Raw genomic sequence first — 13,380 nt, 5'->3', positions numbered from 1 at the left:
AACAGACGCAGAAAAAGCATTTGCCAAAATCCAACATCCATTCCTGATTAAAAAAAAAAAAAAAAAAAAGAACACCTCTCTGCAGGCCAAGCATGGTGGCCACACCTGTAATTCTAGCACTTTGGGAGACCATCAAGTTTTATTATCATATTTTCCTTTATTTTTTTTCCTTGTGGGGTTATTTAACTTTCTACATAAATACATGGTGTATATTAATGTTTAATCTAGAAGAAACCATTTATATTGGTTTCCTTCAGGGAAAGAGAATGTGAGGAGGGAGACGTTTTCTTCTTATCGTTTTATGTTCTTTCCAATTAACATATGACCCTGTTTGAATTTCCAAATTCAAAAATGTATCCAGGAGACTGGATTTTGGACCTTTCTTGGTTAAGTATGTACACAAGCCCATATTACAAAGATCTGAATTTTTTCTTTAAGTAAATACAGTAAGAACAGAGTGAACAGGTTTATCAGGAATTTGGATAAGAGGCTTGGCATTTTATAAAGTTTCTATGAAATTAAAAATAAATACGATACACATTTTACTCCAGAAGACATCTATCTTTATGCCAACTTATAAGTTTTTTAAATTACTCTCTGGTATAATTCCTTAATTCTCTTCCAAAAGCAGAATTGGGCCTGCTGAGAATCCAGGTAAAAACGCTCAGCCCTTTCAGCTCGCATCCTGCATAGAGCATTGCTAGACTTCGACCACGAGATGGCAGCATCTGCCCAGAGATGCTACAACCAGCCGTGGCCACCTGTGTTAACACCATGGAATAAGTGTAAGGAACGCTAGAGGGCCTGAAGACTCGTCGCCTGTTGGGGCTGGGGTTCCAGGGTTAGTTCAAAAACCATCTCCTGGCAGTCCCCACACTGCCACAGGTACACGCACTCCCGCCCTCATTCCCGTAGAGGGTCCTGTTACCTTCTATACAGGTGTTGACTATTTATTATTATTATTATTTCAGCATATTGTGGGGGTACAAAAGTTTAGGTTACGTATATTGCCCTTGCCCCCCACCCCCCAGTCAGAGCTTCAAACGTGTCCATCCCCCAGACAGTGCACATCGCACTGATTATGTATGTACACACCCATCCCCTCCCCTGCCCCCCACCCACATCTGCCCAGCACTGGATCAATGTTATTCCTGAATGTGCTCTTAGGTGATGATCAGTGAAACCAATTTGATGGTGAGTACATGTGGTGCTTATTTTTCCATTCTTGGGATACTTCACTTAGTAGAATGGGTTCCAATTCTATCCAGGAAAATACAAGAGGTGCTGTATCACCATTGTTTCTTATAGCTGAGTACTAGTCCATGGTATACATATACCACATTTTAATCCACTCATGTATTAATGGGCACTTGGGTTGTTTCCACATCTTTGCAATTGTGAATTGTGCTGCTATAAACATTCGTGTGCAGATGTCTTTGTTATAGAATGTCTTTTGTTCTTTTGGGTAGATGCCCAATAATGGGATTGCTGGATCAAATGGTAGGTCTACTTGTATCTGTTTAAGGTATCTCCATACTGCTTTCCACAGAGGTTGCACTAGTTCTCAGTCCCACCAGCAGTGTATGAGTGTTCCTATCTCTCCGCATCCACGCCAACATTTATTGTTATGGGACTTTTTGATAAAGGCCATTCTCACTGGAGTTAAATGATATCTCAATGTGGTTTTGATTTGCATTTCCATGGCACTCTAGCGTGGGCAACAGAGTGAGCCTCTGTCCCCCCAAAAAAAAGAAAGTATTTTGAGCAGGATGAAAATGAAAACACAACATATCAGAATTTATGAAGTGCCACTAAATCAATACTAACAGAAATTTAAATTAAGTGCCTATATTAGAAAAGAAGAAAGGTCTCAAGTCAATAACCTCAGCTTCCACTTTGGAAACCAGAATGAGAAGAGAAAATTAAGAAAATTTGGGAGACCATCAAGTTTTATTATTATATTTTCCTTTATTTTTTTTCCTTGTGGTGGTTATTGAACTTTCTACATAAATACATGGTGTATATTAATGTTTAATCTAGAAGAGACCATTTATATTGGTTTCTTTCGGGGAAAGAGAATGTGAGGAGGGAGACGTTTTCCTCTTATCGTTTTATGTCCTTTCCAATTAACATATGACCATGTTTGAATTTCCAAATTTAAAAATGTATCCAGGAGACTGGATTTTGGACCTTTCTTGGTTAAGTATGTACACAAGCCCATATTACAAAGATCTGAATTTTTTCTTTAAGTAAATACAATAAGAACAGAGTGAACAGGTTTATCGGGGATTTGGATAAGAGGCTCGGCATTTTATAAAGTTTCTATGAAATTAAAAATAAATACGATACACATTTTGCTCCAGAAGACATCTATCTTTATGCCAACTTATAAGTTTTTTAAATTACTCTCTGGTATAATTCCTTAATTTTCTTCCAAAAGCAGAATTGGGCCTGCTGAGAATCCAGGTAAAAACGTTTAGCCCTTTCAGCTCGCATCCTGCATAGAGCATTGCTAGACTTCGACCACGAGATGGCAGCATCTGCCCAGAGATGCTACAACCAGCCGTGGCCACCTGTGTTAACACCATGGAATAAGTGTAAGGAACGCTAGAGGGCCTGAAGACTCACCGCCTGTTGGGGCTGGGGTTCCAGGGTTAGTTCAGAAAACATCTCCTGGCAGTCCCCACACTGCCACAGGTACACGCACTCCCGCCCTCATTCCCGTAGAGGGTCCTGTTACCTTCTATACAGGTGTTGACTATTTTAAACACACATACACCACCCTGCACAAGATGTCCACTGTGCAAAAAGGCTCCTGAACTAGCAAGTCTCAAGGTTCAGAGGAAGCTTGCATCTGTTCCTTACTTTCAATTTTAAAAAGAGAAGTTACTGGAGATGTAGCACACTAAGTAGCAGTTTCAGTAGCAGGATTTATTTGTCCTCACTGTCAACCAGGGCGCCAGTTAGTGGAGGTTGTACTCCACACATCCAGGAACTGGAGGAAACCGCAACAAATGAAGAGCTGATATTAGTAAACATGCTCATGCCAGGCACTGTGATGTAACTTTATCCCCTTTCACTCCAGAAAACTGATTTTCAGTGGGGGTTAGTCATTGCTCCATTGTCATTCAGCAATGTAGTAGTAGAAAAGAGACACAAACTAACCCCATTTTTCCTACTGTTCCGGCATTTTCTACAATACTGGAAAGACAAGACTATCTAGTTCTCTGAAAAGAATTTAGTGTCAATTGCATTTTTGGTTTCCTTTTACATATAGGATCCAGTGGAATTAAAGAACTTTGCCAAGTGCTAAATAGAAATTTTCCTACCAAAGCCAAGCCATAGTTAAACAGAATTGAATGTGGAATTCTTACCAATGTGAATTCTCACAGGTATTGCATAAAATGCCATTTTCCACAATCACAATGGCACCTAAAATCGCTGATCACCACATACACCTTTTTTTTTTTTTTTAAAGCCAGGGTCTCACTCTGTTGGCCGGGCTAGAGTGCAGTGGCATCATCACAGCTCACTGCAACCTCAAACTCCTGGGTTCAAGTGATCCTTCTGCCTCAGCCTCCGTGTAGCTGGGACTACAGGCATGCACCACCACAGCTGGCTAATTTTTGTATTTTTTGTAGAGACAGGGTCCTGCTCTTGCTCATGCTGGTCTTGAACTCCTGACCTCAAGTGATCCTCCCACCTGGGCCTCCCAAATTGCTTGGATTACAGGTGTGAGCCATGACACCCATCCCGCATACACTTTTTTAAGTTATATGAAAATTGCCACACATTTCAAAAAGATTGATAAATAAAATAAACTGTGTATTCTTAGTTTGAAGTTACATGTTAAATAAACTCTAACCCAGAATTCTTTTTTCATATATGCTACTGCTGGCCGCAGGGTCATTATCATCTGCAAAGCAATATGTGCTTAAGTTACATTGGTAAAAAAATAAAATTGTAAATGCTGGAAGTGACCATCTCACTCTACTCTGCCCAGGTCAGACCTCTCCCGTTGGTGCTAAATTCTTACCATGACATTTTAAGATGGGTTTTGTTAACCAGAGAAGAGAGATTAAATGATCAAGGGCTCCAGGCCAGACATCCCCAGGGTCCTCAGCTGTTTCTCATGCCATGGGCTAAAGAAGAAATGATTTAAAGAGAACGTAGCACTAGGTTTAGAATGTGTTGTTTAAAAATAAAGAGAAAAGGAGAACATAGCACCTGTACTCAAATATGCAGGGGATTTTTTTTTCTAATGCTAGTGATCAGTTGTAGGACTATGAATAGAAGGGAGGCAGACAGAGTTTGCTTCGTAAGGAAGGGCATTATCACACCCAACACTGCCCCACAATAAACTAAGTGGCCTGGTGAAGGCATCAGTAAATATCTGATGAACTGATGAGATCCATAGCAGAAAATTCTTCTATATATGTGATGTGCTATGCCAGATTCTAAGTGACAGTGAATGATATTTGAGGTGGGCTCTGTCTCTGCCTTCACAGGCCTTCAAAGAGGAAATAGACAAGAAAAAATGGGGAATTATTATAAAGTACGAAATATATTATAATAAGAACAGTGTATAAAGAAGCCCATCAAAGGAGCACCTAACCCTATCTCTGGGTAGTCAGAGAAGGATTCCCACAAAAAGGTTACCTAATTTGAGACCTAAATAATGAATGAGGGGTAACTGAATAAAAAAGGTAAGATAAAAAGATAAAAAGAGAGGATTTTCCTGTCGAGAACAATATTCCTTCCCAGTTTTCTATGGCCTCCTTCAGATACAAGACCTTTATAAACAACAAGAAAAATATCATGTTTTCAGTTATGTACCACTACATAACAAGCCACCCCACTATGCTGTGATTTTAAACCACAACTATTTATTTGTTCGTGATTCTGTATTTTGGCTGAGCTTAAATAGGAACTTCTCCTGGCTTGCCTGGAGTCACTCATGAGGCTACAGTTTTCTGATAGCTCAGCTGGAATGGACTGTCCAGGTGGCCCCACACTTGTGGCAGTTGGTGATGGCATCGTCTAGGATAACCTGGTTCTCCTCCACATGGCCTCTCACCCTCTCACCACTGACTCGGTCATCTGTGTGAATTCTGAGTTCTTGCCTTGATCACATCAATTCATTCAAAGTAGAGAAGAGGTGGAAGATCCTCCGCAAGTTGCAAAGACTCCATCTGACATTACAATGGACACTGAAACCAGAGACTCTGAGGACTGTTTTTTTTTTGTTTGTTTGTTTGTTTGTTTTTTTTGTTGTTGTTGAGACAGAGTCTCACTTTGTTGCCCAGGCTAGAGTGAGTGCCGTGGCGTCAGCTTTAGCTCACAGCAACCTCAGACTCCTGGGCTTAAGCGATCCTACTGCCTCAGCCTCCCGAGTAGCTGGGACTACAGGCATGCGCCACTATGCCCGGCTAATTTTTTCTATATAGATTTTTAGTTGTCCATATAATTTCTTTCTATTTTTAGTAGAGACGGGGTCTCACTCTTGCTCAGGCTGGTCTCGAACTCCTGACCTCGAGCGATCCACCCGCCTCGGCCTCCCAGAGTGCTAGGATTACAGGCGTGAGCCACCGCGCCCGGCCTCTGAGGACTGTTATGAGAGCAGACATAAAGGCAAACAGCTAAGATCTAAGCTGACTCACATGATCCCCGCCCCAACCCAAGGTGAATTTACACAAGATTTTCTATTTGTCCTCAATCAGGAAGAAGACACTTTATTACTAAAAGGGTAGAGAGAGAAAACAGGTCTGTAACTAATCAACTTTGGCAAGGCCAGGGTGGAGGGGACCCTGGGTCACATGGGCCAAAATATTTAAGACGATAAGAACAGAAAGTAAACATTTCCTCGCATTTATGGTTGCTCCATGAACAGGAACTAACATGACTCACCATTAAAGTACAGTCACCAAAGATCACTTATTGTATGATTCCATTTATATGAAAGATCTAGAATAGGCAAATCTACAGAAACAGATTAGTAGTTGCTGAGGACCTGGAGAGTCTAGGGAGCCAGGGGAGAATGGGAAGAATAAAGCTCTTTAGCAGTTTTAGTTTTAGTTACAAGATTGATTTTAGGATGACGAAATGTTCAAAAATTAACTGTGGTCATGGTTGCACAACTCTGTGAATAAACTAGAAACTTTTGAATTGTACACTTTACCTGGGAGAATTGTATGCAATAAAACCATATGCTTTATTGTAACTCAATAAAGCTATGCCAAAAACTTAAAAGTGAAAACTTTCCATGCAAATCCTGTCATTTCGAGGCTGGCTGGCAACCATTCTCTAATTTAACCTTAGTGCTCAGAAAGTCTTTTCAAAATCAAGGGGAGACATGCTCTCCAGGCAAAAACAAGTAATAACAAATGTCTTCTGCTTCGTAATTGTGCCCTTTGGTTTTTTACCCAAAAGAGAAACTACAGAAATGCAGGACTATGAGTTGGAATTTATATTATTCAATTAACCTCAATGCTGGCAGGAAAAAAAAACAAAAAACTACCCTTTTGTTTTGTAGAGAGAAGTAGAGTCTCTTGGAGGTAGCAGGAATGAAGCCTTGTTGATTGAAGCATGTCTTTGGGCCTCAGGTTGACTGTGTTTTGCCAAAATAGAAAGGAATCCCTCTGGGACACACAGGTCTGGGACCAATTATGCTGCAGCATGAACTCACCACTCAATTGTTTTTCGAGCAAAGACAAATTACCTCCCATGTTGTACAAGGTCCTAAAAAAAATTAGACATCCTCCCCATACTTGAGCCCAGAGTCAGCAAGATGGCACGATGTTTGCATAGACAAAGATGTACATAAGCAACCATGATCTTATTTGGTGTTGAGGGGAGTACCAAATAAACATTAGGGAAGTGTTATTATTACATTTATTTGCACGTGAAGAAACGGTTTCAGAAACATCAGGATCATATAATGGATAGAGCTTAGATTTTGCAGATATACAGCTCTTAGTTCAAATGCCATTAATACTAATTATTAGCCTGTGACTTTTGGCAAGTTTTTAAATCTTTCTGAGTCTCTGCCTCCTCATCTTTACAATGACAATGATAACAGCTATGAGAACCAGAGGACTTATTCACACACACATATGCACACAAACACACACACAAACATATTCAAAATGCCCAGCACCTCAGGAATTTAGCAAGTGGTTATTAATCTGTAGCCTCTGGAGCTGGACCACTTAAGTTAAAACTCCAGCTCTTCCATCTGCTAAAGGTCACAAATTTAAGAAGTTTAGCTTCTCTGTGCCACATTTCCTTATCTATAAAATAGGGACAATAATAGCAGCTATCCTGCAGGTTCATGTGAAACTTAAAGGTGATAAAGGCATATGAGGTCCATAATAAATAGTCAATACATGGCAAATATAAAGGTGATAATAATAGTGGTAATGACTGTCTTAACCTTCTTAACCTTCAAATGATTTATTCATAGTAACATAACAAGTAAAGGTGAAAGCCAAGTCCCAATGCTAGGTCTTCTGACTTTTTTTTCCTTTCTTTTATACTGATTATTTATGATAGTATTCTGTTAATTCTGACTTTCAATACTGATGATTTTCCCATTATTAGATAAGAACACAGAGTCAGTAGCAAGGATATGAAATATTTTGAAATCCCAAAAGGTCTTTGGTGGCCGAAAGACTTCAGCAACATTCAAGAAACAATAAACTCTTCCAAAAAAAATAGATGGAAGACAATACTTCCTGACTCATTTGATGAGACCAATATTATTACACTGACACCAAAACCAAATAAAGACATCACAGAAAAAGAAAACTGAAGACCAATCTTCTTTATGAATATAGATGCAAAACTCATCAACAAAATACTAGTAACATGAAGCCAACAGCCTACAAAAATGATTATACACTGTGACCAAGTGAGGTTTATCCCAGGAATATAAAGTTAGTTCACTATACAAAAAAGAATCAATGTAACACACTACACCACAGAATAGAAACAAAAAACACATGAGCATCTCAATAGATGCAGAAAAAGCAATTGACAAAATCCAACAGCCTTTCATAAGTCTGAGTCTCTCCAGGGGCCAGCAGGAAATGGGAGAGAGGCCTGGAGTAGCTCCAGACACAGCAGAACAGAACAGAGTAGCTAGTAAGTTCTAAGTGCTACACCTGATATAGTCAATGCCTGAACCCAAAGGTCACTCAGACTGCCTAGTCCAGGGATTTGTACATTGTTTTATTAAAACTAATTTTAAAAAAAGAAACACAACTGATGGTCTTTAAAAAAAAAAAAAGAATGTTTACTTCATACTGTAAAATACAGAGTGGAGATGTCATGGTTGACCCCGAGGGCAGGGGGCGTTGCCATTCACTCCTGAGACTGCGAGGGCAAGTGGAGGGCTTCAAGCACTTGCAGCTGCTAAGTGGGATATCAGTACCAAAACCTGAAATGCAGGATTCAAGAATCCAAGTAATTAACAGTAGGGTTGAAGGTATGAGGGAGGTGAGTGAAAAAACCCAGGAAAATGGCCACAAGGGGTGGATGAGTTAGAAAAGGGAGGAGGCCCACCACTGCCTTCTCCTGGAGGGAGGTGGAGGGAGACTGGGCAGGTGGGCATCCAGGACAGGGAGAATGAGGAGGGATGTGGACCACGCCTTTTTCTTCCTTCCTGCTCCACTTTTGAAATACCAGACGTCCTGCCAAGTTCGGATCCAATGCCATCTGCCCCACAAGACCTCCCTGATTTCCACAGCTGGCACTTATTGAGCTCCCCTCTCTCCTGCATCTGACCTTTGAGACACTGTACCTCCTCCTATTTTATTAGGTCACTAAACATGAAATGTCCGATTTTGAATGAAAATTTTAGTTCATCATATCTCAAACAAGAAGCAGAACAATTAATCAAAGTATACGCCTAAACTATCGACACAGTTTTGCTATCTTAACAGTAGCTTGTTTATGCCAGCAGCAAAGAAGCCTGGAGAGCTAGTGGGGATGAAATAGTGAACAGCGTTTTCCACAGCTTGTTGGAAAATGAATGGTTTTTTTGTTGTTGTTGTTGTTTTGTTTTGAGACACAGTCTTGCTCTGTTGCCTGGGCTAGAGTTCCGTGGTGTCAGCCTAACTCACAGCAACCTCAAATTCCTGGGCTTAAGCAATCCGCTTCAGCCTCCAGGATAGCTGGGACTACAGGCATGCACCACCATGCCCAGCTAATTTTTTCTATATATTTTTAGTAGAGATGGGGTATCGCTCTTGCTCGGGCTGGTCTCAAACTCCTGAGCTCAAACGATCATCCCACCTCGGCCTCCCAGAGTACTAGGATTACAGGCATGAGCCACCAAGCCGGGCTGGGAATTGAATGTTTTTCCTTGCAAGAAGTGGTCCAAAGCCTGAAAGAAGTGGTAGTCAGTTGGTGCAAGGTCTGGTGAATACAGTGGATGACATAGAGTTTCTGTATAGCTTCTGTAGTTCGAGCAGCATTGTTTTTGGTGACGTGTGTTCTTGCAAGAGGATTAGCCTGTGTCTATTGACCACTCTTGGCTGCTTAATCGCAAGCATCTTCATCATTTCATCCAATTGGTAGCAGTAGACATCCACTGTAACCGACTGACCAGGTTTCATGAAGCTGTAGTGGATAATACCATTGCTGAGCTGGACCACCAAACAGACATCATTAGCTTTTTTTTTTTTTTTTTTTGAGACAGAGTGCAGTGGCATCATAACAGCTCACAGCAACCTCAAATTCCTGGGCTCAAGCAACCCTTCTGCCACAGCCTCCCAAGTAGCTGAGACTACAGGTGCACCACCAAACCCAGCTAATTTTTTCTATTTTTGGTAGAGGCTAAGTTTTTCTACTTTTGGTAGAGATGGGGTTCTCACTCTTGCTCAGGCTGGCCTCGAACTCCTGAGCTCAAGCAATCCTCCTTCCTCGGCCTCCCAGAGTGCTAGGATTATAAGTGTGAGCCACCACGCATGACCACCATTAGCTTTTTTTGATGAATATTGTTTTGGACTGTATTTCAGCACTTCATCTTTATCCAACCATTGTGCTGAATGCTTGCGATTGTCAAAAATAATCCATTTTTATCACACATAACAATATGGTGTAGAAATGGTTCGCCTTTATGTTGTGACAGCAAAGAAAGGCAAGCTGCCAGATGATTTCTCTTCTGATGCTTGTTTAATTCACGTGGTACCCATATGTCCAGCTTCTTGATCTGGCCCATTTGTTTCAAATGGTCCAATATTGTTAGAATAGTAACGTCAAACCTTGCTGCTCATTCACATGTGGATTGAGATGGATTCGCTTCCACTACAGCTTTCAGCTCATCATTACCCACCTTGGTCTCAGGTCACCCACATGGATCATTTTCAAGATTAAAATCACCAGAACAGAACTTCTCAAACCATCAGCATATTATGCATTCATTAGCCACATCCTTCCCAAACACTTCCTTGATATTTCGAGCTGTCTGCACCGCATTGGTTCCACGACAGAACTCATATTTAAAAACAACATGAATTTTTTACTTATCCATGGTGTCACAAGAATTGCTCCAAAAAAAAATTTGAAAGATAATCACAAGCCAAAACATGCATTTGAAAGAATGAGGATGTACCTACACAATAAAAAACTGTCTAAGTGAAATGTCAGAGATATCAACTGTGAAACTTAGTACCTAAGAAAATCAGACATTCCATACTTAATAACCTAATAACTCCCTTAAAAGACAGCTAGTGTGTGCCCTTTGCCCTCCTGCTACCTGGAATGGAGAGGTGACGGCTGAAGCTGTGGCTACCATCTTGGACTACTGGGGGATGGCCTCAGGACAAAGTTCCTGAGGACTTTGTGGGTCAGAAATGCCACACCAGCCCTGGACTGCCTATCTCCAGATTTTTATGTGAAAAAAACAAATTTTATCCTAAGTCAATTATTTTGGGTCTCTGTTACTTGCAGACAACCCTAATTTTAATTAGTACACTGGGAATTATTTCTGATTCCTTTTCTACCTTTCCTTGTGTCTAACCACCAAATCCTTTTGATTCTACCTCCTTGATATGTCCCAGATCTGTAATCTTTTCTCTATCATTGCCACCTCTGCCTGAACTCAGGCAATCAGAAAGTCTTGCCTGTATTACTCTGTCAGCCTTCTTTCTACCTGATCTCCCCATCTCTAGAGCGGCCCTTTCCAATCTACTTTTCATACCAGTAACTCAAATTAGCATATATAGGTATACCTATACACACACACATACATACAAAACAGCACAGAATCCAATATAACAAATACTCACCTCCAAAATTGTGATAACTATTAATCTGATCTGTCATTTTTATGAAGTAAATATGACAAAATTGGCTGGGCGCAGTGGCTCACGCCTGTAATCCTAGCACTCTGGGAGGCCGAGGCGGGTGGATCGCTCAAGGTCAGGAGTTCGAGACCAGCCTGAGCAAGAGTGAGACCCCCGTCTCTACTAAAAATAGAAAGAAATTATCTGGCCAACTAAAAATATATATAGAAAAAATTAGCCGGGCATGGTGGCGCATGCCTGTAGTCCCAGCTACTCGGGAGGCTGAGGCAGGAGGATCCCTTGAGCTCAGGAGTCTGAGGTTGCTGTGAGCTAGGCTGACGCCACGGCACTCACTCTAGCCTGGGCAACAAAGCGAGACTCTGTCTCAAAAAAAAAAAAAAAAAAAATGACAAAATTGTCTCATTCCCCTCAAGGGCAAATACTCTCTCATTCCTTCCTGATCTTGTATTCAACTATACCCTTTGTATATTTTTTCAAATTTTTACATACATTTATGAATGAATGTATGGCATGGTTCTGTGTATTTTTAAATTTTATGTATAGTTCTGCAACTTTTTAAAATGTTTTGATGTCTATCCATGTTGACACCTACCGAGCTCATTCATGTCAGTGGTTGGATAACGCTCCACCACGTGCCTCTAGCAGCATATCCATCTATTCTTCCATCTATGGGCAACTAGGTTGTTCCCTGTGTTTTGCTTGAATACACGATGCTTCACTGACAGCTTTATAAATGTGTGAATAGATCTCTATAGTTTATACCTGGAAGCGTAATTGTGGGGTTTGGGGGACAGTAGTTGCTATGGGTTGAAATGTGTCCCCCAAAAAGATATGTTCAAGTTCTAACCTAAGGTACCTGTTAATGTGATTTACTTGGAAGTAGGGTTTTCGCAGATGTAATCAAGATAGGCCATTAAGATGCACCGTAACCCAGTATGACTGATGTCCTTAAGAAAAGAGAAGAGACACAGAGACAGAATGCCATGTGATGACAAAGGCAAAGATTAGGGTGATGTATCTGCAAGCACAGGAATGCCAAGGATTGCAGGCAACTGCCAGAAGCTAGGAGAAGCACGGAACAGATTCTCTCTGAGACTCCATAAAGCACAAACCCTGCAACACCTTACTTTTGGACTTCTGGCCTCCAGAACTGTGAGAGAATAAATTTCTGTTGTATTAGTCAGGCACTGTGGCACACACCTGTATTCCCAGCTACTTGGGAGGCTGAGGCAGGAAGATCGCTTGAACCCAGGCATTGGAGGTTACAGTGAGCTATGATGATGCCACTACACTCTAGCATAGGCAATGGAGTGAGACCCTGTCTCAAAAAGAAATTAAATAAAAAAATAAAATAAATTTCTGTTGTTTTAAACCACCCAGTTTGAGGTGATTTGTTACGTCAGCCCAAGCAAACTAATACACTGGTGGAATCCCAAGTCATGGTCTGGGGGAATATAGGTCAAGGTCAGAAAGAGGGCTTATGGCCTGAGACAGTAAATTGGGGCTGGACGGAGGGTGAGGAGCCTGCAACCTTGGGGCCACATATGGCCTTTTGGATCCTTAAGTTCGGCCTTTTTTTTTTTTTTTTTTTTGAGACAGAGTCTCACTCTGTTGCCTGGGCTAGAGTGAGTGCCGTGGCGTCAGTCTAGCACACAGCAACCTCAAACTCCTGGGCTTAAGCGATCCTACTGCCTCAGCCTCCTGAGTAGCTGGGACTACAGGCATGCGCCACCATGCCCGGCTAATTTTTTGTATATATATATTTTAGTTGTCCATATAATTTCTTTCTATTTTTAGTAGAGACGGGGTCTCGCTCTTGCTCAGGCTGGTCTTGAACTCCTGACCTCGAGCGATCCACCCGGCCTCGGCCTCCCAGAGTGCTAGGATTACAGGCGTGAGCCACCGCGCCCGGCCTAAGTTCGGCCTTTTAACTGAATCCAAATTTTACAGAACAAATCTTTTTAATAAAGGGATTTTCTATGTGAAGTTGGATTTGGTGGATAGGCCACACTTGGGGATCTGGAGGGCCACATGTAGCCTCTGGACTTTATGATTCAGGCAATATAGAGCC

The sequence above is a fragment of the Eulemur rufifrons genome, chromosome 23 (assembly GCF_041146395.1).
Source record: "Eulemur rufifrons isolate Redbay chromosome 23, OSU_ERuf_1, whole genome shotgun sequence".
In the NCBI taxonomy this organism is placed as follows: domain Eukaryota; kingdom Metazoa; phylum Chordata; class Mammalia; order Primates; family Lemuridae; genus Eulemur; species Eulemur rufifrons.
This window is presented reverse-complemented; position numbering follows the sequence as displayed.